We start from the raw sequence: 26536 nt of genomic DNA, 5'->3' as shown, positions 1-26536 counted from the left end.
GGACTTAAATTGCAGCAAAGCAATTTAGGTTGGGCATTAGGAGAAACTTCCTGTCAGGGTGGTTAAGCACTGGAATACATTGCCTAGGAATGTTGTGGAATCTCCATCCTTGGAGATTTTTAGGAGCAGGTCAGACAAACACCTGTCAGGGATGGTCTAGATAGTACTTAGTCCTGCCATGAGTGCAGGGGACTGGACTTGATGACCTCTCAAGGTCCCTTCCAGTCCTATAATTCTATGAAAAAGAAGATAGGAGATACACAGCTGAGGGGGTTCTTTTTCCCCCCCCCCTTTGTACATAAATAGTACGCGACTTAGTTGGCTAATTTCGTGGCAGCATTATGGAAATTGGGAGCCTAAAGAAGAGGGACTAAAATTTTATATTACACCACACACACTCTCTCTCTCTGTCTCTTTCTCTCACTCTCTCCCTCTCCCTGCCCACCTCACCCCGTCCACTAGCTTTTGGAGATGAACATTTATAAACTACTGCATTACCAACCAAAGAAGACTTTAAAAAAATAGCTCCTCCCTCTCTCTTTCATATTTCCTCTGCTCCTATGCATCAGTTTTGTTTACCTTATAAAATACTCTGTTCAAAATTAGAGAAGCTTAAGTTCTCTCATTCTTGCCTTTTATTTAAAAAACAAAACAAAACTGTTCTTTTTTTAGTCTGGAATTGAAAATTTTTAAAGGGACAGCCTCCAAAAGGAATTCAGGAAGGGGAAAGAAGAATGTAAGTAGCTCCTGCAAACAGGAGCAGTTAAACAAAAAGGTCATTTGCTTAATCCTAAAAGTGCTACATTGAAAGTCCCTAAGTGCCAAGCCTTTTTTCAGCAAGACAATATTAACATGCTTGAAATGTTGCAGTATTTGTAAGACCAAGGTGCCTGTACCTAGCAAAATTTTCTAGCTTTGTAGCTATTTTCATTTTGATAATGAGAGTGCTTGCACATATCTGAGAGCAGAATGTGACCCATGTATGATCAAATGAGCATATAATACCTGAATGGTCAGAACTTACCTTACTAGGGTCTCAGTCCTTAAAACATTCATGTATGCATTTAGCTTTACCATCTTGAGTTAGTCCCCCTGAAACTGATGGGACTACTCACAGTGGTAGAGGTAAGCACGCACACATAAGCATTTGCAGGATTACGGTCTGCCATAGTAAACTGGAAAAAATCCAAGCTCTATTTCAACATTATTTTAAAAAATGGTAATATTACTTTCAGTCTAAACCAAAACATACAGAGCAAGTCTGTTTCTGACAACTCAAATACTATGAAAAATGTAAATGTTATTTTTGGAGGGTAGAAAACATAGGCAATGTTCATCCCTGGTGAATTTAATTCCCTCTGGTATTGCTCCAGTGATTATCCTGTAACCTCATATGCCTGCGCACATATTAGCATTACTCGGCCAAAAGAAGACATCCAGCAACAAAAATGGAACTCGGTCCTATTTATTCTGTAAAAGCTATCGTGCTGGGGGGGCTCAGGTATAACACTATGTTTCCACTATATAGTTAAAACATGACTCAGTATAAAGTTAGGTGGCAACAGGTCCTCTTCTAACTATATTTCCAAGCTTTGGTTAAGTTCAAGGCTGTAGTATGCTCCAGGAACATGATTATATCATGTGTTACTCCCATTTACAACACAAGACCTAACTATATTTAAATTGTGTTAGGGGACCACTGTGTTGTAGCCATGTACCACTCCCCTCCCCAGCATTACAGTTTTATTTATTTTCAGAGTGGATAGTACAGGACTTGGAATTGGGCTGGGCACTCAGACCATATTTAATTCACAGAACAGGTGTGTGTGGCCTAAAAGCCCATGGCTGCACTCTTGCATCTCAGGATTAAACTCACCTTTTCTTGTCTTTCTGTAGTAAATTTCTAGCCTTGTTCACTGTGAAGAAAGTCTTGATATTGTAAAGCAACTGTTAGTGTTAATGATTATATGTTAATGTAATCCAAATGTAATGATGCAGCCGATGAAGTGAGCTGCAGCTCACGAAAGCTTATGCTCAAATAAAGTCTCTAAGGTGCCACAAGTACTCCTTTTCTTTTTGTGAATACAGACTAACACGGCTGCTACTCTGAAACATGTTAATGTATAGCGATTATAATGATTATGTGTTAATGTACAGTGTTAATGCCTAGAGGCCCAAACAGAGAGCAGGGCACTGTGGCCCCATGCCCTCTCTGCACATCCCCTTACAGTATGGCATAGTACAAAAGCGGCTCTGCCTCTATTTCACTCCTGCTCTCCCCACTCTCTATCACCTTCCAGGCTGAGGTGACTTGGCCCTGCATCTAAGTCATGTAACAATTCCATCCCTTCTGGGGTACCCAAAGTCCAAAAGAAACAAACTCTTCCCTTACCTCAAAGAGGCCTTGATGCACAGCAATCTTCCCTGATTTTTGGCGCAACCAACCATCTCTCCCACAATGAGAGTTCAAGGTCTGCTCTCCCACACAGCCAGGCACCAACTAAACTGGGCTATCCCTTTTTAACTCCTTTCTCAAAGCCTGACACACCAGCTTCAGGTGCCAGTGATGACTGAGCTCCCAGCAACCCATTACAGTAAACCCTATCACAGTTCCGTTGTTCTGGGCATTCTATAAACATAGGAAAAGACAATCCCTGTTCAGTCTTTCCAAAAATGAGAAAATAAAGTTCTTTTTCAACCTAATCCTGAGAGGTCCTGGGCATCCTCAACTCTTACTGAAGCCATTTGTAGTTGAGGATGTCCAGCACCTTGCAGGATCAGGCCATTTGTAAAGGAAATCATGTGGGGAATTGGATTGGCAATGTTACTATGGGGTGCAGTACCACAGGCCTATTCCAGACTGTCTCACCAAGATGCAGCAGTTGTGAACTGATTCAACAAACTATTTTTATGAGACATCAGGAAACATTCAATAAGCACACAGCAGAACTTAGAAGTAAATCACTGGATACTCAGTAATACAGTAGTCTAATTTAGGCCTACATGTTGATGGCTCAAACGAATGAATAAGCAGTATCTGAAAGACTGAAGAAGCTTGTGGTTCTGGAATAGTACTTTAAATGCACTCCACACAAGATGATAGGTTTGTTGCAGGATGGGAAACCAGCAAGTAACAGTATTTACCTGCTGTAAACCCTTCAAACCATAGGAAAGCAGAAATCAAAAGATAAGCAGTAAACACCGCATTTATACATCATGCTAGCTCAGAGGGTTGAAGAGTGTTCTTCTGTTCAAGAGTGGTGTGCAGCAGGACCACTATTTTAGAACTTGGTTGCCTAGAGCCAGACATCTAAATTCATATTGAGACACTTAAATTAGTAGCCTGATTTTCAGAGGTGGTGAGCACCCATAATTTCTTTGTAATAAGTGAAACTGCACATACTCAACACTTTTGAAAAATAAGGCTATATTTATTTATGTGCCAAAGTAATATAAAGTTCAGGTATGAAAATGTTAGTCCAGGTAAATATAATTGCTGGTGAATATTTAAATTGCAAATATGTTTCAGGAGGACCCATGCTGTACAAAATTACAGAGCAAAGGGCCAAATTCTGCTCTCAGTTATGCCTGTGCAAATTAGGAATAATTCCACTTATGTGGAAGAAGAAGTAGAAACTTGTAAATAAGGATCAGTCATGCTGACTAATACATGACAAAGACACTGGGCTTGATTTCCCACTGCCTTTCATCTTGTGTAGCCATTTACATTTGTGCAAAATGAGTGTAAAACACTAACCATAGCAGAATGACAGTTTTTATATGCACTTTGCCCAGGTGTAAGTGACTCCTGGCAACATCTACTTGAGGAAGGCTATAACTATCTTTCACAGTTTTTATACTTAAAGGCATCTACTTTCCTTGTCTGATGCATATACCAAGGCTTCTAATATGCACTGTATAAAAAAATGTGGAAATATATTTCAAACCAAGTAACCTCAGAGAGGTTCACTGGTTGGAACCAAACTGTCCAATTTTAGGTCCCAGCCCTACAAACACTGATGCATGCACTTAACTTTAAGCATGTGAGTAGTCCCATAGGAATATTTGCAGGTGTGGGGTGTTAAACTTTTCCACTCTGTACATATTATTTTAATCTTACATTTTGTAATATTATGAGTTACAAATGAAATAAAGAACTGACAAACTTGATTTCTTTCACTGTAGTTCAGCCATTCTCCCAAGTGTTCTAAGATGAAAACTAATGCCTGCTTTGAAGAAGGCAACAGCTTGATTTAGGCCTTGTCTACACTGGGGTTCTCTGCACTGGTGTAGCTAAAGCAATGCACTTTCCTAATGTAGCTGTGCAGTACCAGTATACACTGGAGTGTAGCTGGACCGGTGCTAAAAACCTCATTGTAGACAAAGCCTTATAGTCTTTAGTCATCTGCTGGAACCCTGCAGGACAGGACAGCTGTCCGCACTAGTGGGTGAACTTCAAAGGTAGTGAGGAGGGAGCAGAAAGTCAGAAATCTTTTGGAGGGAAGAGAGGACCAGCTGCCTGTGAGAAGGCAGCCTCCACTGAGCGCTCTAGATGGTGGGTAAGAGCTACCCCGCAGCATTGCCTGGTTGATTCCAAAAGCCTCAGATTATGTTCTCTCCCCCCACTCTTTTCTGTAGTTCAAATACCACACAAACCACACAAACCACACAAACGTTATGGTGTTTAAAGACTACTAACCTATTTTCCAGGATTTTCTCCCCTGTGCCTTAACACCATTTTGTGATTTCCTTGTTTTTTTCTTCTAATCTGAATGGCCTCTGACAGTTAAATTGGGGAATATACCATCTGATGCTTTCGAGGAAAGAATTATCCCTGTCTTTGTTACAAGTAGACAGATAACACAGAGTGATGTGAGAGTATCTGTGCATTCGTTGTGGCCACAGAGAGAGCTGTGGTCTCTCCTCTTGTGCAGGGCCAAAGAAGGACTTGTGTGGACACAAGGCTTACAAATAAAGACATTTTGCTCTCTTATCCCCAAACCAGGAACGAGACAAGGGCTGTCTAGAAACTTGGCTTTCAAATCTGTCGAGAAAAAGCCCCTTCAAAAAGCTTTAAATACTGCTTCAGTGAACTCAGTATTGGTCCCCTTTTAGTGTTTCCATCTGGGGATGACTCTCTTCATGCATCCCAGCACTATCCCCAGGGCATCTCCCACCCAGATCTCTTTGTTTAATTGTTATCATTCACATGAAGCACTCAGAAAAATGGGATGCAATAGTTGATAATTAAACCTGACCAATTTTAATTAATATATCAGTACTTATGTTTTCAATAAGGCCTGGAATGATTAAAAGGTTTGGCTCACCTGGAAAACTTTCAGGCTCACATGACAAGAATTGGAAAAAACCAGGGGACACTCAGATCAATTAGTGTCATGGGACTACTTGAATTCTAATGGCTCATATCATTCCTGTATGACCAATACTCCCCTTCTCTGGTTCCATTCTCCAGAACCGGGGGGTGGCATTGCTACCTGACCTCACAGTTGGTAGTCAACCTTGAACATACTGAAAAGGTCTAATGAGGTTAACGTGGACCTTCCAGTGATGGATCCGGTCCCATCTCTTCTCTCTAGTAAAGGAGAAGTGTTTTCCATCACTCTATGTCAGGGGTGGCCAACCTGAGCCTGAGAAGGAGCCAGAATTTACCAATGTACATTGCCAAAGCACCACAGTAATATGTAAGCAGCCCCCCATTAGCTCCCCCACCCCCCTCCCACCCACCAGCAGCCCTGCAGATCAGCGCCTCCCCCTCCCTCGCCGCACCTCCCGATCAGCTGTTTTGTGGCATAGAGGAGGCTCTGGGAGAGAGGGGAAGGAGCGAGGGCACATCAGGGGAGGGGACGGGAAGGGATAGAGTGGGAGCAGGGCCTGTGGCAGAGCCAGGGGTTGAGCAGTGAGCACCCCCTGGCACATTGGAAAATTGTTGCCTGTAGCTCCAGCCCCAGAGTCGGTGGCTATACAAGGAGCCTCATAGTAACTTCTGAAGAGCCACATATGGCTCCGGAGACACAGGTTAGCCACCCCTGCTCTATATAGTTATGGAAAATGTTCTCAAGACACCATACTTTCTGGCCTTGATTGTTTGCTGTCTTTTCCAACTTGTATAGTCATTTAAACTTGTGAGAAGTGGGTGTAAGATGCTACCAAATCAGAATTTTACACTCACTTTGCACAGGTGTAAATAACTGTTACCAGAGGCAAGGCAGCGAAGAGCCAGGCTCATTCAAGCTTACTGTTAGCCTGCCATGGGACCTAGGCGGTAGGTAGATAGGAAGCTTTAATCCTCTCAGAGTAACTCATAGATCATGTAATTTCTGTAAAGAAGATAAGATTAGATAAGCTTCACCAGACCTGACTAGGTTCTAGGGTGTTGCAATTAGCTTTAAACCCTTTAATTCTGTAGGCTGTCTCTCAGCACTACTGCACAATAAATCTCTTGCACTGTATAATTTGAACTTGGCTTGACTGTTCCATCTGAGAAACTTCTAGGTGTAGTGTTCTTAGAGCTCTACTTACCTGTCTTCACAGCCAAAAGAAGGTAATAGAGGGAAAGGATATTAACTACTATAATAAAATACTTCCCAAAAGTGCAGAGTGGATCATGAGGACATATTCCAAACCTGTCCTTATACAAGTCTTAGGATAGGTAGTCACTGGAAAAATGGAGCAGATACTACAAGCTGATGCTGATATTGGCGTGAATTAGGGTTTAACATGAGAGGTGTCTCTCTGTTTTCAGTATTGTTTAATATTTCCTATTTATGCCCATGTTGGTGGAAGATGAAGCACTAGTCCGGCAATGAGCTCCCTGTGATCAGAGCCCTGCACAAAGCCTTGTTTCCTTCAGTGGTGCTTCATGCTGGTGCAGAGGCCTGCCTGTTCAGAGCTCCTTGTAGAATCAGAGCATGAGATGGAGAAACAAACACAGGTATTGTTCATGGCAGCTCAGTCTTTTCCTTCTTTCGCCCTCCCCCTTCCTAAGCCCAAGCAGTGGACTGGCAAGGGCCTGCAAGGAGAGGTGTGAAGAAGGGGTTCTAACACATTGTCAGTAGTGCCCAGAGGGAGGCAGATGATCTTTTATCTCTTCAGATAAAGGGGTGGACATCTTCACATTGTGATTTTCTGGTGAGCTCAATATGCTGTGTCCTTTGTTTCCAACTGTGTTGCAATTTAGCATGGCATGATGAGACACCTCAAATCAGGCCTCAGTACACAACATGGTAACATACTAAAATCAAACAAGCAGCAGCAGAGGGCTGCTAGGGCCATTCCCACTCTTACTTGCATCTCCAAATTCTGTGCCTCCCAGCCCTACTATTCCCCAGTGGTAGGAACCTCCAAACTGGACCTATGGATTTAAATTCTGTTGGACCCACAGACCTCTGAAAGCCAGGAGTTGGATACACAAATGAATGGGATGTGTCCTTAATCTTACACTGCTTGAAGGCATCTTGGAGGCCTTCCAGTTCCTGGAGTCTCATAAGAAATTTCCTTGTGTTCCCTCTGATACATAAATGGGCTATCAATGGCAGCACTTGGCCCGTGATGTCTACTCTTGCGAGCAGGCAATAGAATACATTTTTCAAGATACCTGTTCTCAAAGAGGTTGTTCCCCAGAGTGGATGGAAAGAAAAACACTACCTGAATGTTTGTGTTTTTCTTGTTTTGTGTCTCAAAAGCATGACTTTTGTAACACAACAGTGCGTTGCCAGGCCTCAGAATTGTTTGTACTGTCCCTGTATGGAAGCCCTTTATCCCCAGGGCACCAGTGAAATGGCATGTCAGGAACAGCTCAGATCAAACCAATCATTCAGCACCACTACCATTCTGTAACCATCTCTTTTCACAGGTCTAGCCCTCCTTGGCCAGCTCTTCAGCTCCTCTCCCTTCCTCTTATTCTCCTTTATAACCCTCTCTCTCTCTCTCTTTCACACACACACACACACACACACACACACACACACACACACACATAACCCTCTCTCTCTCTCTCACACACACACACCAGTCCTTCACAGTGTACTTCCTCTGGTCAGTGTGCTTCTGAGGACCCCCTTGCCCACACAGCCTGCTTGCTGATTCACATGACTGACTCTTCAGAACAGCCCTCCTAAAAGCCCACTGCACCTTAGATGCAGGTTTGTTGATTACAACAGCCCTGTTTGCTGGCTGCTTGCAAGAATGGCTCTATAGATGCCTAGTCAGTCCACAGCAGGCAATGTCTGGCTTCTACTCCATGACCATCTGCTAAAACCAGGCTTCCTTTGGCTAAAGTCCAACACAAAGTAAATAGATTTTCACAGCCAGATTTCAAACAACATAACTGAGCAACATGATTCTTTCCAGTCCTGGTCTTTACATTAAAGAAATTAGACTTCCTTGTGGCTGAAATCCTTAAGGAATAGCAAGACTTGTCTGAAGCCAGTGGAGCTCATTTTGATTTCCAGTTGGGTGTATAGAATCTTTACTATTCTCCTAGTGTGGGAGAAAGTCCAGTCTATAGCATATCAGTGTCCTAGTTCTAATTAGACCCCTTCATCCAGTTAATTATTTTAAACATTATTTTTCTTTGTTGATATCAATGAGGAAGAAAAATGAAATAGCCTTTACTCTAGGACACCTGTAACTTACAAAATCCAGGGAAAAATTGATGTGGTGGTGGGACAATTGTAAATGTTACTATTATTGTATGATTTTTAAATTGTATAAAAGAGAGATTCAGTGAAGTGTGAATGATATTTATAAAGAACAGATTGCTCTGTCTTTTAAAATAGGTCAAGTTTTTGGCCTAGTTTCCTTGGAAGTATCCCTTTAATCTATGGGGTTTGACTGTCCATGATGGTGCCTTCGCTTTTTTCCTTAGCCACCTCTACATGGCTCTAGTTGTGAGGGAGAGATGTTCGAAAGTAAAAACCCCATGGAACAGAGCATGGATACCCTTCGGAAATTTTTAATTAGTTCCTATGAACAATAAAATCCTGGAGACATCCAAGCTTTCCCATTACTTATAGTCCAGTTCTTAAACAGATGTGATTCTCAATTATATCTTTGCCATCTTAAAAATAAGATGTTTTGTCAGTAAAGTTAACTCTGCAAATGAGGCTTAAGTTTTGTGGACCTTTACCTGTTAACTTTGCTGATGAAGAGGGTCAATCAGACTTATTTATTTATAAATCAGACTTAGATATGTAAAGATCTAGAAGAGGCCAAGGTTGTGTGTTTTCAATATTTACATTAATGAAAAAAATACGCATAAATAGTTTTAAAAAAAGAAATATACAAAAAAAAAAAAGTTCCTAACTGAAGTGTAGTTAAGCACTGGAAGATATTACCTAGGAAGATTGTGGGATTGTAGGTTTTTAAGAATAGGTTAGACAAACACCTGTCAGGAATGGTCTAGATAATACTTAGTTCTTCCTCAGTACAGGCGACTAGACTAGATGACCTGTCGAGGTCCCTTCCTGTCCTACATTTCTATGATGCTGAAAATAAGATTCAGCATAAACAATACAGTACTTTTATGATCAAATCCATGCCACCTATCCTGCATTAAGCTAAAATGCAGCTGTCAGCTGTCAAAGCAAACTGAATCGTTATGTCTACATTCATTATACTAAGGATAGATGTTCAGGATATATAAATGGGGAGGGGGTGATCCCAGCATCCAGTATTAATATAGAATAAATACCATCTGTTTGTACATGTAGATAGCAGTCTGGCACATAATAAATGTATGGATATAATCTAGCTCTGAAAGAGTAACTTACAGTATAACATAAGGCTCATCTTAGAAAATAGCAACATATAGGGCTCAATTGCGACTGGCCTTAATGCAGATATAGAATGGGGTGCGGAGGGCCAGGAGCCTGTCCCCAACATTGCAGCCCCTGGAAAAATGCAAGCACAATCATAGGCCTTATGCCTGGAGAAGTACAAGGACTGCTTCCTCCTAGCATCCTCAGGGACGCAAGACACTCCCCTCCACTCTTACTTGGGGCTTATAGGGGAGCATTTCTCACTGCAGACTCCTAAGGTATGGGCTAGGGTGCAAGTTTCTCTTCCCTGCCAGGCTGTTCCAAAGGGATTGTGCCTCTTGAGACATAACCCCTCCCAAATCTACCCATGGACACGGCAGATCTCCACAGTCTCCAAAGCAGAGCTGTTGATAAGTAACACAATCTTTAAGTTTAAGTGGTATTTATATTAACATACTGAAGAGCTTTGTATTTCCTGCCATCACTAGCTACATGTTTTCTGGTCATATGCTAGTGCTCCAACAGTTAGATTACACACCAGTTGCAGATTGTGGGCCCAATGGTGCAGACCCATTTAAATTCACATTAAAGTCAATGGAAAGACTATCTCTTTGATTCCAGTAAGAGTTGGATTGGGCCCCATGCATAGAACAGCTACAGTATCAGGCTTTGACTGACTGTGATAGTGTTGGGAATATGTCTGTGTCAAGTTGTGAATTTCATTTAGTGCTGTATCATTTATGATTGTAACCTGGACTGTTGACCAGAACCCCCATGTTGTATTGATCATACTTTGTGTCCTGTGTTGAGAGCCATTTGATTTGGTATACACATATCCTGTTTGTTATTAATAAAAAGGCTGGATAGGAGGAGCGGTTGTATATCACCTTCTGAGCAGCTAACATAGGAAGAGTGTTCCAGACAGCTCCCATAGACTTGTGGCTTTCTACATATTCATCATGCCCCTACGAAACAAGTATCTTGTGCATGTGAACCCAGCCTGACTGGAGCATGGGTTTTTACAGTGGAAGCTCATGACCAAGATTGTTTATAAGTAGGAGGTGTCCTGTGTGCAAGGGGTGGGGGCATTTAGTTAACAGAAAAGAGAGGGGGCAGAGGCTGCAGACAAGGTCTGTAACGTCTGTGTAGATAAAGTGAAAAGGCAGGGGGAGGGAGGGCTGCAACAAATTTGATGTGCCAGAGCCCCACATTTCTCTCAATGGACCTGCTTCAGATTGTTCTCCAGAAACAGGAGTGGGGGTGTTTGGTTAAACTAGGTTTTAGGTAAGACAGGTTCAGAGGTGAAAGTAAGCCGGTCCGGTCCGGCATATGGGCAAGAGCCAGTATGCCGTGCCGGACCGGACCGGACCAGCTTCCCTGGCTGTGATTTAAAGGGCCCAGTGCTCCTGCCACTGCGGGGAGCCCTGGGCCCTTTAAATCACCTCCGGAGCTCTGGCAGCGCGGCTTGGGCAGCACTTTAAAGGGACCAGCGCTCCCTGCAGTGGCAGGACCCCCAGGCCCTTTAAAGCACCGCTGGAGCCCGGCTGCTGGAGCCAGGCTCAAACGGGGGTTTAAAGGGCCTGGGGATCTGGCCACTGCGGGGAGCACCGGGCCCTTTAAATCCCCACCTGAGCCTGGCTGCTGGAGCCCAGGGGCTCTGGTAGCCGGGCTCCAGCAGGGATTTAAAATGCCCGGAGCTCTGTGGTGGCCGGGAGCCCCGGGTCCTTTAATTCACCCCTGAGTCCCAGGGCTCCCAGACGCCTCTGCAGCAGGGTGATTTAAAGGCCCCAGGGCTCCCAGCCAGAGCCCCAGGGCCTTTAAATCGCCTCTTCCTGTTGAGGCCACGCCTCTTCTGGTTGAGGCCACGCCCCCACTCAGGACTCCAGCGTACCGGTAAATCCTTTAAGTTACTTTCACCCCCGGACAGGTTCATGTAGACCAGTGGGTCTCAACCTCCAGCCCACTTGCTGCCCAATCAGCACGCAGCTGTGGCCCATGTGATATCCTAAGGGCCATACAAGTAGTATATATATTGTGTGGATGCGGCCCACATAACACATAGAGTGCTGCATATGTGGCCTACAATGGTAAATAGGTTGAGAACCACTGATATAGACTGTTGTGTTAAAAATCCTTTTCTTGTTATGATTTGATTCCTACTGTTGCTCTGAGGTGCTCAGCCTGAGACACACTGGCCGAATTTGCCGAGGTCCTGAGCATCTGTAGCTCCCACTGACTTAAACTGGAACCGTGGGTGCTCAGCACTTCTGAAAAGCAGGCCCAAGATGTTTTAAGTTGGTCATCCAAAAGTGGAGGCACCTAAAATCAGAGGTCATTAAGTCCTGCATTTTGTTGACCCCAAACTGCCATTAAACTCAATGGGAATTTTGGGTGTGCAAGAAATGCAGGACTGAGCCCTAATTGATATTAGTAACTGATACCTTAGTTATAATTTTGCTAATACTGAGAAACATTATCAACATTTTGTTTGTATTGAACTGATATAAAGCCTGACTGAAAAAGAGTGTCTCCAATGAAAATGTATGTATTTCATGAAGCCATTCTGGTGAATGAAAATTTAAAATAAAATAATGTACATCTGTAGTCCATTTTGTTGTTCAGGATTTTAAAGTTCTTTAAAACAACAAGGTGATCAGCCTGTAGCTCTTATATTCACTGCGCAGTCCATTGCCCTTGTAAAGTGAGATCACAATACCATCCTTCCAGGTGGTTGGCAAGGTTCTAGGTCTCCACATCAATCTCTACACTCAGTCACCACCTGATGTTCTTCATCATTTTGTGCCTAGTGCATTTTCAACTGAATTGTTTTTTCATTAAATATTACATATAAAATTCAGATAAGAGAATAACAGATACCAGTTTAAGATGAAGATGTGTTCTGAATATAGGAAAGAACAGGCTGGAGTATAATGCATACTGGCTCTTGCTCTGTGAGATATGTTTTGAAATGAGCTTTACTATAGCAGCTCAGTTCATATAATAAAAACAATTACATGGTAGAAGAATTTGATGCATTATGCCATCTCAAAAGAGTTAACGATAATACTAAGTTTGTTCTCAATAGTTATACATTTCAAGGCAATTTTTGTGGGGTTTTAATATATTACAGTGAGAAATATCATTCCAATCCATTCTACAGACATGAGGATTACACCTGGCATTATTAGAGTTGTGTGGGGCCAGTGATTAGAGTAGATAAAGATAGGAGGGGAGCTCACCAGTTTTGGTGACTGTCATCACGGGGTCAATGTTATATCCTGATGTGAATTGCATCATCTTCATAGCATCATAGGACTGGAAGGGACCTCAAGAGATCATCTAGTCCAGACCCCTGCACTCATGGCAGGACTAAGTATTATCTAGATCATCCCTGACAGGTGTTTGTCTAACCTGCTCTTAAAAATCTCCAATGATGGAGATTCCACAGCCTCCCTAGGCAATTTATTCCAGTGCTTTACCACCCTGACAGTTAGGAAGTTTTTCCTAATATCCAACCTAAACCTCCCTTGTTGCAATTTAAGTCCACTGCTTCTTGTCCTATTCTCAGAGGTTAAGAAGAACAATTTTTCTCCCTCCTCCTTGTAACAACCTTTTACATACTTGAAAACTGTTATCTTGTCCCCTCTCAGTCTTCTCTTTTCCAAACTAAACATATCCACTTTTTTCAGTCTTCCCTCATAGGTCATGTTTTCTAGACCTTTAATAATTTTTGTTGCTCTTCTCTGGACTTTCTCCAGATCCTTTGTCCACATCCTTCCTGAAATGTGGTGCCTAGAACTGGACACAATACTCCAGCTGAGACCTAATCAGCATGGAGTAGAGCAGAAGAATTCTTCTCGTGTCTTGCTTACAACACTCCGGCTAAATACATCCCAGAATGTTGTTCGCTTCTTTTGCAAGTGTTACACTGTTGACTCATATTTAGCTTGTGGTCCACTATGACCCCCAGATCCCTTTCTGCAGTACTCCTTCTTAGGCAGTCATTTCCCATTTTGTATGTGTGCAACTGATTGTTCCTTCCTCAGTGGAGTACTTTGCATTTGTCCTTATTGAATTTCATCCTATTTATTTCAGACCATTTCTCCCGTTTGTCCAGATCATTTTGAATTTTTGAATCTTGTGATGATGTGCTGCAGCAAAAGGAAGAGAATGGGGACACAAAGAGAAATCCAAAAGGAGTTCATGTCCCCAGGCCAGCCCACAGCCAAAGAAACAAAAGAACATTATTTGGGTGCATAATACAAAGCTGGAGAGAGGCACGATCCTGCTTCTCCCCATTCCATCTTCTAACAAGAGGGAGAATATTAATAAAAATGTGGTTCTGTGTGAGGGTCTCCCCGGAAAGTTCTGAAAAAGCACATGACATTTCCAAGATTTAAAGACATTTCCAAAAATATATTGTGTAAAAATCTCTGTATTATTTATCAACTGTTCTCCTCACAGGACAGGGATCTCATGGTGTCTATCCTATTCAAGTCAGGTTTTTACAGCACCCATCACTATAGTGTCTGAGCACCTCGTTCAGGGTCTCCTTCTTCCCCTCTCTCCCTGGTAGTGATAGAGAACCAACTGGAAGGACAGATCTTTCTTCAGAGAAGAGAGAAGGCAGGAAACTCCCTCCTGGGGTACCTCCTCTTACCCTGTCAAATGCTGATGCTGCTCACTCAGTGGCAGGAAATGCTGGAGCCTCAAAAAAAGCTCAGCCAGGCATCAGCTTTTCCAGTTGCTCCCACTTCAGAATCCGCTACCTGGTGGGTTCTTACTTTAACAACCAAAGTATGTTTCCTCCAAAGTCAGGAAGAGAATGAGGAGTGGGAGCTCTCCTTCTGCTCTTAGCTCTTCTTTTAACCCCTGGACAGAGCTGGTCAGAAAATATTTCTATGAAAAATTTCATATTGTTTGTTTTCTTTTAAATATTTTTTTTAATAAAAAAAGATCAAAATCCAAAACCCTAGCTGAACTACAATTTAGGAATCTTATTATAGCTGTCCTGGACTATTTAAAAACCCAAGGTTTTTAAGGCCAATTTGCCAAGAGAGACATTACTTTGAAGTCTTTAATGTCAGCCAAATTCAGCATACATTACCCCTTCTCTAATGTCAGCCAAATTCAGCATACATTCAGGAGGCAGCTTGGCTGGAGATAAGGCACAGCACTTTTAGTAACATAATGAGCACTCTACCCAAGCTGTGCCTATTCAGTCTTCTAAAAACACTTTTAGGGTATGTCTACACTATGAAATTAGGTCGATTTTATATAAGTCGATTTTTAGAAATCGATTGTATACAATCGATTGTGTATGTCCCCACTAAGCGCATTCAGTCAGTGGAGTGTGTCCTCAATACCGTGGCTAGCATCGACCTAAGGCGCGGTGCACTGTGGGTAGCTATCCCACAGTTCCCACCGCCTATTGGAATTCTGGGTTAAGCTCCCAATGCCTGATGGGGCAAAAACATTGTCGAGGGTGGTTTTGGGTACATGTCGTCAGTCACTCCTCTCTCTCTCCCTCCCTCTGTGAAAGCAACAGCAGACAATCTTTCGTGCCTTTTTTCCTGGATTACCTGTGCAGACGCCATACCACGGCAAGCATGGAGCCCATTCAGCCCACCTCACGCATTATCCTGCAGTATGTGCAGAGCCTAGCTAGGAGCTGCCAGCGTGAGGAAGATTGTGAGGAGGACATGGACACAGACGTTCCTGAAAGCACGGGATGTGGCAATTGGGACATCATGGCAGCAGTGGGGCAGGTTGATACAGTGGAACGCCGATTCTGGGCCCGGCAAACAAGCACAGACTGGTGGGACTGCATAGTGTTGCAGGCATGGGATGATTCAAAGTGGCTGCGAAACTTTCACATGTGTAAGGCCACTTTCCTTGAACTTTGTGAGTTGCTTTCCCCCATCCTGAAGTGCAGGAATACCAAGATGAGAGCTGCCCTGACAGTTAAGAAGCAAGTGGCAATAGCCCTGTGGAAGCTTGCAATGCCTGGCTGCTACCGATCAGTCAGGAATCAATTTGTAGTGGGCAAGTCGACTGTGGGGACTGCTGTGATCCAAGTAGCAAATGCAATCACTGACGTTCTGTTATCAAGGGTAGTGACTCTGGGAAATGTGTAGGTCATAGTGGATGGCTTTCCTGCAATGGGGTTCCCTAACTGCGGTGGGGTGATAGACGGAACACATATCCCTATCTTGGCACCGGACCACCTTGCCAACCAGTATATAAACCGCAAGGGGTACTTCTCAATGGTGCTGCAAGCATTGGTGGAGCACAAGGGACGTTTCACTGACATCAACATGGGATGGCCGGGAAAGGTGCATGACGCTCACATCTTTAGGAACTCAGGGCTGTTCGAGCAGTTGCAAGAAGAGACTTACTTCCCAGACCAGAAAATTACCGTTGGGGATGTTGAAATGCCAATAGTTATCCTTGGGGACCCAGCCTACCCCTTGCTCCCATGGCTCATGAAGCCGTACACGGGCAGCCTGGACAGTAGTAAGGAGCAGTTCAACTATAGGCTGAGCAAGTGCAGAATGGTGGTAGAATGTGCCTTTGGATGTTTAAAAGCTCGCTGGTGCTGTTTGCTGATTAGGTTAGACCTCAGCGCAACCAACATTCCCATTGTTATTATTGCTTGCTGTGTGCTCCATAATATTTTTGAGAGTAAGGGGGAGACGTTTATGGCGGGGTGGGAGGTTGAGGCAAATCGTCTGGCAGCCAATTTTGAGCAGCCAGATACCAGGGCAATTAGAATAGCACAGTTAGGTGCACTGCGCATCAGAGAGGCTTTGAAAACCAGTTTCATGACTGGCCAGGCTACAGTGTGATGGCTGTGTGTGTTTCTCCTTGCTGCAAACTCAACCCCTTTGTTGATTTTAATTCCCTGTAAGCCAACCACTGTCCCCCCTTCGATCACAGCTGGCAAAGGAAATAAAGTAACTATTGTTTTGAAACCATGCATTCTTTCTTTATTAATTAAAAAAAAGTGAGATAACTGACAAGGTAGCCCGGGTGGGGTGGGGTACTGGAGGAGGGAAGGACAAGGCCACATTGCTTATTATAGCCACACTACAGATCAAAACTGTTTGAATGACAGCCTTCTGTTGCTTGGGCCATCCTCTGGAGTGGCGTGGAGTGGCTGGGTGCCAGGAGCCTCACTGCCCCGCATTCTTGGGCGTTTGGTTGAGGAGGATATGGAACTTGGGGAGGAGGGCAGGTGGTTATACACTGGTTGCAGCGGGGGTCTGTGCTCTTGTTGGCTTTCCTGCAGCTCCAAAAGATGCTTCATCATGTCTGTTTGCTGCCCCATTAGCCTCAGCATCACCTCCTGCCTCTGCTCTTCGCACTCACTTAATGCTTTCCTGACCTCTGCCACTGAATGCCTCCATGCATTAAGCTGTGCCCTATCAGTGCGGGAGGACTGCATGAGCTCAGAAAACATATCATCGCGAGTGCAGTTTTTTTGCCTTTTAATCTGTGATAACCTCAGGGACGGAGATGATAGGGGGAGCATAGAAACATTTGCACCTGGGGGGAGATAAAAAGGGAGAGTAAAATTTAAGATGATACATTTCTGAGAACAAAAGGGAGACTCTTTCACAATGAATCAAGCAATTCACAGCACATAGCACATGTGCTTTAGGTACAAGGTCGCATTTTGCCTTTTATATTGAACGTCTGCTGGTATGGTGACACATCACACATGGCTGGGCAACAGAATTTGGTTTCCAGGCAGCTATGGTAAGCCTTTTGGCACACAGGGTTGGCTTCTTCCACTTTCATAACATGTGGGAATGGTTTCAAACTGCAGTGTCATCCTTTCCCATAGCAAGCAATGCTGGTTGGGTTTCACATTTAAAAGGAGGCGCTGCGATTTTCGGGTGGATGTGCAGCACACACCTCCCCCCATCTCACCGCATGGCTATTCTCTGGGATGATCCCTTCACCCCTCCCCCCGCCGCGTGGCTATTCTCCGGGATGATCCCTTTTAGCCAAGCGTGAACAACCCAGCACGAACGTGGTCCTTTTGCTGTTCCCTTACAAAAATTCCCCTATTTCAACCAGGTGACTATGAATGATATCACTCTCCTGAGGCTAACACAGAAAGATAAAGATGAATGTTGCTTGAATGCGACCAAAACCCAGGACCATTCGTTGCCATGGTTTGTGCTGCAGTGATTCCAGATTACTTGCTACCAGCTTGGCGTTGTAAAGTGTCCTACCGTGGAGGACGAAATAAGACAGCCCTCCCCAGAAACCTTCTGCAAAGGCTTTCAGAGTTCCTCCAGGAGAGCTTCATGGAGATGTCCCAGAAGGATTCCCGCTCCATCCCCAGACACGTTAACAGACTTTTCCAGTAGCTGTACTGGCTGCGAATGCATCCCAATTCTTCAGGGCAAATCAAACATTAAACACTATTGCTTTTAAACCCTGTACTGTAGTTACAAATGTGCACTCACCAGAGCTGCCTTCTCTGGCTTCAGGGTCAGGGATCCCACCTTAGGAGGGTATTGGCTCCAGGATGATGAAAAGGTCCTGGCTGCCGGGGAGAACAGATTCACCGCTTGCCTGCTGCGCATTCTCCTTCTCCTCCTCCTCCTCCTCTTCCTCATACACAAAATCCTCCTCCCTGTTGCTTGAGACTCCCCCCTTGCAGGTGTCCACGGACAGTGGTGGGGTAGTGGTAGGGTCCCTCCCCTAGAATGCCATGCAGCTGATCAGAGAAGTGGCATGCATGGGGCTCTGACCTGGAGCAACAGTTTGCCTCCTTTGTCTCTTCGTAGGCTTGCCTGAGCTCCTTAACTTTCAGACGGCACTGCTGTGTGTCCCTGTTGTAGCCTCTCTCCACCATGCCCTGTGCGATTTTGGAATATATATTAGCATTTCTTCTCTTTGATCGGAATTCGGTCTGCACAGAATTTTCTCCCCATACAGTAATCAGATCCAGTGTCTCCCTTTCTGTCCATGCTGGAGCTTGTTTGTGATTCTGGGGGGACTGCACGGTCACCTGTGCTGCTGAGCTCACCATGCTGACCAAACAGAAAATGAAATTCAAAATTTTCCAGGGCTTTTCCTGTGTACCTGGCTAGTGCATCGGAGTTCAAAGTGCTGTCCAGAGCGGTCACATTGAAGCATTCTGGGATAGCTCCCAGAGGACAATACCGTAAATTGGATCTGCACTACCCCAAATTCAACCCAGCAAGGTCAATTTTAGCTCTACTCCACTCGCTGGGAAGGAGGACAGAAGTCAATTTTAAGAGCCCTTTAGGTCGATGGAACGGGGTTGGTTGTGTAGATGCATTCATTTTAAAATCAACCTAACGCGACTAAATTTGACCTAATTCCATAGTGTAGACCAGGGCTTAGTTCACACTGGGCATGCTCATTGGCTTACTGAAACGGTCACTCCCATACGAGTAACTTGATACCTATCCTCAGAGGCCCCATAATACAAGTCAAGCACAAAGAAATATGAACATCCAGAGAAAATTCCTTGAGTTAAAACAAGAATATTATACCTTGCCAAACTAAGGGCAGGACAGAGCAGCAAGACTTAGGTATAAGAATACATGTTCAGCAAGCAACAGTAGTGTAAGAAAAGAAGAGAGGGAATTCAAACAACTTGTTCAACTCTGAAAAATAACTGTGCAAATGGCAGCTTCTCATACAACAAATCTGCTTCTTGTGTGTATCTAGAGTTAGAACAACTTACTAATTTGATTTCTATTAGCACTATAGATCTAACACAGGTGTGGGAAAGGGAGTTGGATCCTATTTGGTCTCACTTGGTGCTGGCAGAATTGTTCACTAAATTGCAATTGTAGGCCCAAATTCTGCCTCGTTTGTATCTGTGCAACCCAATGGCAGATGATATGGTTGTACAAGGATAGCTGAGGACAAACTCTGGAGTGGAATGGTTGCAGAATCTTAACTCGTGATCTACAAGCCAGAAAAAAAACAGCTTGAGTCTCAGATGCCAAGGTGAATTTGCAGAGCAGGCAGTTAGAAAAAAAATTTCTTTTACATATATACAGAGCATATGTGAGCTTAAGACATAGACACAAACAGAGAACTCCATGATATTAATTTTTTTTACAGAGCGAGCCTGCTCTGCTGACTTGTAGTTGCTGCATTTATTTCAGATCTTCATGGTATTCTGCTAATTTTTTGTTCCTGATGGATTTTTTCTTTGTATGTATATATGTTTCTGGAAAAGTACACTCAACACTTATAATACATAGTTGTCTCTTGCTGGAGAATATTGCTATGTCAGTATCCTCTGACCATGCTTACAGCTATACACTTTTGTATTGTAACATTAGTGACTGGTGTGAAGTATTGCCAAATGCTTCTCTGCCCATCCCCCACCTCCAAACAAATTGTGGACCAGTTTACTTAGTTCAATTTCTGAAAGTGTAGGTGAATTCATGAAGACCTACCAGTCTAATAGCATCATGAAAAACAGTCCTTCCAATATTTGCATTATGCTGTTTCAGCTGGTGGTTTTGCTTTGCTAACATGAACCCATTCCTAGTGCAGCTAATACCCTGAGGGTGAAATCATGGCCCCATTGAAGTCAATGAAAGTTTTGCCATTGACTTCAATAGGGCCAGGACTTTACCCTCAGTGTTTAGGCAGGTGATCTTACATACTATATGTCAAAGAGGTTATTACATTACTACTTGTTTGAAAGTCAAAACAGGGGTCAGGGAAAAGGCAGAGGAATCATGCTGAAACCTCTGATAGATGTTGTTGGATGGGAGATCAGAACAGAATGGCAGGCAGACCAAGTAGTGAGCCAACTGAGTAAGCATGTGTGGACATAAGCAAAGGGTTTATGAACTGAAACAGATGTTTATTATGTTCATTTTGTTATGCAGACAAAAGTAAACCACAAATAAAAGAGAAACACTTTTAAACTGCTTCATGCATTTATTTTAAAAAAATAGTACATCTCTGCTTATGACACAATTAAATCAGATCCAGTTTTTAATCTCTTTTATTATAAACTAATCTTTGTTCCTTTGAGAACACCCTTTTTAATAGACTCTAAGAAAATCCCATTGGAAAGGAGCAGAGCAACGGTGCGATCTTAATAGCCATCACAGCAATTTAGATCAATAGCACTATGTTGTGTTCCATACAGCTTGCAACAGAAACAGGGGTGGGTGGAAGAAGAGGAGTGAAATAAGGATGGCTATTGGGTTATATTTCAAGCATGTGATATTGAGTTACACTGCAAACCCATTTTCATAACATCTAAGGCCCAAAGGGACCACTGTGATCATCTAGCCTGAGCTTCTGTATAGCACAGGCCATCAAAATAATTCCTAGAGCAGATCTTTTAGAAAAACATCCAATCTTGATTTAAAAATTTTCAGTGATGGAGAATCCACCATGACCCGTAGTAAATTGTTCCAATGGTTAATTATTCTCAGTGTTAAAAATGTATGGCTTATTTCCAGTTTAAATTTGTCTAGCTTCAACATCCAGCCATTGGATCATGTTATACCTTTCTCTGCTAGATTAAAGAGCCCATTATTAAATATTTGTTCCCTATATAGGTACTTACAGAAGGTAATCAAGTCACCTCTTAACTTTCTCTTTGGCAAGCTAAATAGACTCAAGTTCAAGACTCAAGTCATGTTTTCTGATCCTTCAGTCATTCTTGTGGATCTTCCCTGAATCCTCTCTGGTTTATTAACATCCTTCCTGAATTGTGAGCACCAGAACTGGGTGCAGTTTTCCAGCAGCAGTCACAGTAGTGCCAAACACAACAGTAAAATCATCTTTCTCCTATTCGAGTTTCCCCTGTTTTTTCATTCCAGGATCGCATTAGCTCTTTGGGGAGTTAGTATTTAGCAGAAAGAAAAGGAGTACTTGTGGCACCTAAGAGACTAACCAATTTATTTGAGCATAAGCTTTCGTGAGCTACAGCTCACTTCATCGGATGAAAGCTTATGCTCAAATAAATTGGTTAGTCTCTAAGGTGCCACAAGTACTCCTTTTCTTTTTGTGAATACAGACTAACACGGCTGTTACTCTGAAACCAGTATTTAGCAGATTATTCACTACAACCCCCAAATCTTTTTCAGATCTCAACATGACTGAAGGTCAAACTCAGCTTCAAAACTTCAAACACTTATTACTAACTTAATTCTATTAGCATTAAAATATTACCTTCTTATTGGGGGAGGGGCGGGCAATGGAAGTGGGCATGTGGCTTTAATATGCGTGACAGAACAAGGAGGTAAGTCGGGTTCTAGTTTCTTCAGGGCAAGCACATAACTGCTGCAGCATCTGAAACCAAACCATCATGCAGGATGGTTCAGAACAGTATGAAACCAAAAGTGACTGCCACATACTGCATGCTTGAATGTTTCTGAGCAGAAACATTCTCATAGTTGCTAGCCATGGAAAAGTATCTAAAAAAACCCCCAACACATAACACAATAGTAATCTCTTAAAGAAGAGATTTGTAGCAGTTGCAGGCCCTGAAACATTAACACCTAATTTTCACATCTCTGCTTAGCTAGTGTCACTAAACCCTTTGTCAGCAGGTGAAATAATTGAAAGCATCAGACCAAATTCTGCTTTTATTTACTCCAGTGTAAATCTTGATACCCACTTTGAGTTCAAAGGCAAAAATCCCATGGTTTTCTGTAGTTCAGGACTAAAAGGCAAATTTAATGGTATAAGCCCAAGCTATTTTTGAGTTTTAAAAGGATAAACTGAAAAAGAAACCATGGGATTTTTTCTGCCATGCTTGCAAACCCAGACACAGCTGAACTGCCTTTTTTCAAATTCTCCAAAAAGATTAATTTTGGGCTGAGACTGAACAAGAGATAAACAGGTGGATAAACACCTAATAGGAATTTTGACAGTATTATAAAGGTAGTGAAAACCACGTTTTCTAGGTGAATAACCACTTCTGACATTAGAGTGATAAGGTAGCAGACACCTCAGACATGATCATTGTTTAGACTATTCATTTCTAAGTGTATTTCTTGTTGGCTTCAAGAAATTCAGATGCCTTTTAAAAAGGACAACAATTAATTAATACTTTGTGTTTATATCAGAATCTTGGGAAATTATACATATTATAATTCACACAAAAATAGTGATGTTGTCCCACTTCTCAGCAAAGATCTGAATAGCAGATCCTTGTAGTGAGATCCCATACTGGTAGAACTCATTATTCCTACAGAATATTCTATAGTATGTTTACTTGTGAAATCATAAAAATCTACAATTTTCAAAAAAGGAGAGGATTCCTGAAAATCTGTTTGTTCATTCACTTGCTAATTTGCAAAATTTCCTAATTTTCAGTAAATGCCTGTAGCAGTGTTTCACCTTATCCAGCATTGGACCCTCCACTATTCGAGTCAACCCTGTCACAGTTTGCATTGGCTCAGTCACTCTGGCGCAAGCTGCAATGATGAAATTCCCCAGCACAGAAACAGCTTTTTGGCCTGGTCTCCAACACGCTTTTCCCCATAATTTCTCTCACTGCTGCAGCTCCACAAATGGTAACAAGTGTGGGATTGCTAGTATGGACCAGTCACCAACGTTTCTACCACAATATCTGGACCCTGTTACACCATAGCTACGACAATTGGCGCTACTCTAAAGAGAGATTTTATGAAAATGCTTGTGGATTCAAGACTATGGAGATCCATGGCCTGTTTTATTGGAAAGAACCTACAAGCAGTAAAACCAGCAGCCAGTTGAGTAATCCTGAACTCTTCATGCCACATCTTCCCCTGCAAAGTGGTCCACTTCTGGGCTCCCCACTGCCTCCCTCTTTCTCACCAGAAATACATTTTCAGTTAATTTTAACATATGACCAAGGGTCTCCCAACATGCCTGGTGCACAGTGTCCTAGGACTTGCTGCAACTTCATTTCATACAGAAAATTCCCATTCTTCTAGAAATTACATGGGGAGGGAGGTTGGGAATTGCATTCAAGGGGTTTGTTGGAGCAAAGGGTATTTGCTGACAATAATAAAAGCTCTAATTAATATGAACTAGTTAAGTAGTTTAACTTCTCTTTCAGATATGTTACATGTAATGGAGGTAAACAGTCTTCAAATTCTCCTCAGGTGTTACTGTAGAACTAGATATTACATTCACTTAGCGAAAGACACTATACTGTTGTGTGTTGTACAGTCAAATAACTGGAATCCATTAAAACTATGCTCCAGCTGTGCAATCACTGCCCCCGCAAAAATACAGTTTTACATGTGGTTAATGCCAAGAAGAATCCACAGCTTCAATTATCAGAGCATCAAAATATGTTGTTTATTGCAGAAAAAAGCATTTGCAGCAGTTTAAAATATCCAGTCAACAACACACAGCTAAATCTAGATAATAGAAATCCTGGAGAAATTTGAGCTAAATCTGTCTGGATTATAGCTGTGGGATTATCTGAATGCTAAATTACTGTATATGTTTTACTCACAAACATGAAACAAGATAGTACAGGAAGATGGATTACTATGCAGATCATAAAAAAACCCACCCTAAACAGATTTCTTTACACACTGGGTAAACAATTCTTCTCAATTTATCAAGCATTCTGGATTGAATTAATGTTGTCATTTATTTTGTTGCTGCTCTGCTGAGGAATATGTTTTGGCTTGAATAGCTCTGTTCGTACCAGAAAAGCAACAAGGGCTTTGTTTGTGTGTCATTGTTTACAATACACACAGACAACAGCATTAATTGGCTGCTTTATTACTGTTACTGAATTAAAGAAAAATCACTGTAGTTTTGTTTGTAATCAGAAAAACATATTACACGTGATATTTCCATAAAAGATTAACTCTGACTGTCCCATTAAACGTTCTTCTTCCCCTCCCCCCTTTATTTACACACCATTTTTTCTGGCTTTCTAAGGATGTACAGTGAATGAACCTGGACTAACCTGACACACAGCATCTTTCAAACTTTCCCCTGGAATGATTCACAGATGTGTGAGCTGTGACTAAAAAGGCAAAAAGAGAAAATGCAGGGTACAGTAGAGACTGACTGAGTGAATTTTAAAGAGGTGATATTTGCAAGTGTGTCATTGCTTATGTGTCCCTTCTCTGCCAGTGCATTGTTGTTACTTATTAGCATACATTTATTTGTTGTTAGTTTATTTTTCTTTTAAAATTATTGAGTAAGTGGTGTTGATAAAGGAATTACTTCCATTACTGGGCAATTTATTTGGTCACTACATTTATTCCCTTTTTTAAAAAAATTGTTGGTGAATTCAGCTATAAAGCACTTTGTGTTCATCAGGAAGACAGGTGTAGGATATCAGGCTGATATCAGGATCATGAGCTCTTATTTTTTAATGTAAATAGCATATGTAAGTCTACATGCAAATTAAGGATGACCTTCAGGCTCCTGGCAAATTGCCAGTGCACAAGCTTTGGGCACCTCAGCCTCAGCCAAAGTGTTTAGATGTGCCTGACTTTATAAGAAGTTTGTAGCAGAAAACAAGTGGTGAATGGATGCAGAAACACTGCTTTTTAATGTAAAAAATTGAGCCATGTATAAACAGATGTCATGGGAGATTTTTACTTGTATTTTTTCTAAAAAAGTGGTTCTAAAGCTATGATTATAGACCACTAGTGGTTTGCAGAGAAAGCCTTTTGTGCTGTTCTGTAGAAAGAAACTTTGACTTTTTCCCTTTCCCTTTCCACGTTGCTACTGCCAGTTTACGTCTACTGTAGTAGATGGGAGTGCTAGTGTGGACACAGCTTAGACAGTTATTGGCATTTTAATCACCATATTTTCTTACCCTTCTCATGGTAGGTCTTAGATGACACACTCCTTAAAATGCTGGTAGCTGCCTGAACCTTTTGTACACTAGCAACACAGTTGCCAGCAGGGATAGTGATGGTAGGAAATTTTAGGGATTAAAAGCTAGTGAAATCAAGGCTATAGAGAAAAAAGTAGTAAAGGTTTGGGAGGAGAGGTGGGTTCATGAGACCAGTCATGTTGTATGTTGATGCCTCCTCCAAAGGTTTTGAGAGAACCCGACCTTGTAGGATCAGGCCTAAAGAAAGGCTCTGACAAACTGATATGCAGAATGGAAAAGCTGGAAAATCACATAAGGGAGATAAATGAGTGTTTGTTCACTAGCTAAATAGGGTGGAGTGTTGGGGTCCCTTATTACATTTTTGCAATGCTTTCCAATTTCATGACTCAAACTCACTTATGGGAGATAAGGGAGAAGTTACAAAATAGGGGAGAATTCTGAATCTAAGTCCTTTCTGTGCTGTCAGACATTGCATAGGGCAAAACAAGGCTCACTCATCCCTGTCTCTCCTCTTTGCATGTCTTTTGTGTTAAATCCCATAAGTTTTCCCTCTCTTAGTACTTTTGATGCAGGGATTTTTTCAGTGTATCCCTTTTGTGTGTCCCTCCAGCTGCCCAATGGCACACCTGCTATGACAGGTGCTCTGATTTCATTCCTAACACATCCCAGATATTTCCATCTTCTTTTCTGGATAACTTTAGAAGTAAGGGGGGTGTTGAATTCTCTGAAGAATCTCAGCATTTCTTATAAATTATTCCATTTAATATCAGGGCAGCAGTATAAAAACTAACATTTAAAAAAGTAAATCAATCCAAAAGAGCACAGGGGGAGGCAGTGTGGCCTGATACCTCATTACTGGTGTAAAGGATGGATACTTTGGGGAGTAAAAATGTCATATGAAAACTCCAAGGAATTAGCATGGGGA

Source organism: Lepidochelys kempii, chromosome 10, assembly GCF_965140265.1.
Source record: "Lepidochelys kempii isolate rLepKem1 chromosome 10, rLepKem1.hap2, whole genome shotgun sequence".
Taxonomy (NCBI): domain Eukaryota; kingdom Metazoa; phylum Chordata; order Testudines; family Cheloniidae; genus Lepidochelys; species Lepidochelys kempii.
The sequence above is the reverse complement of the archived record's forward strand: the minus strand, read 5'-3'. Positions refer to the sequence as shown.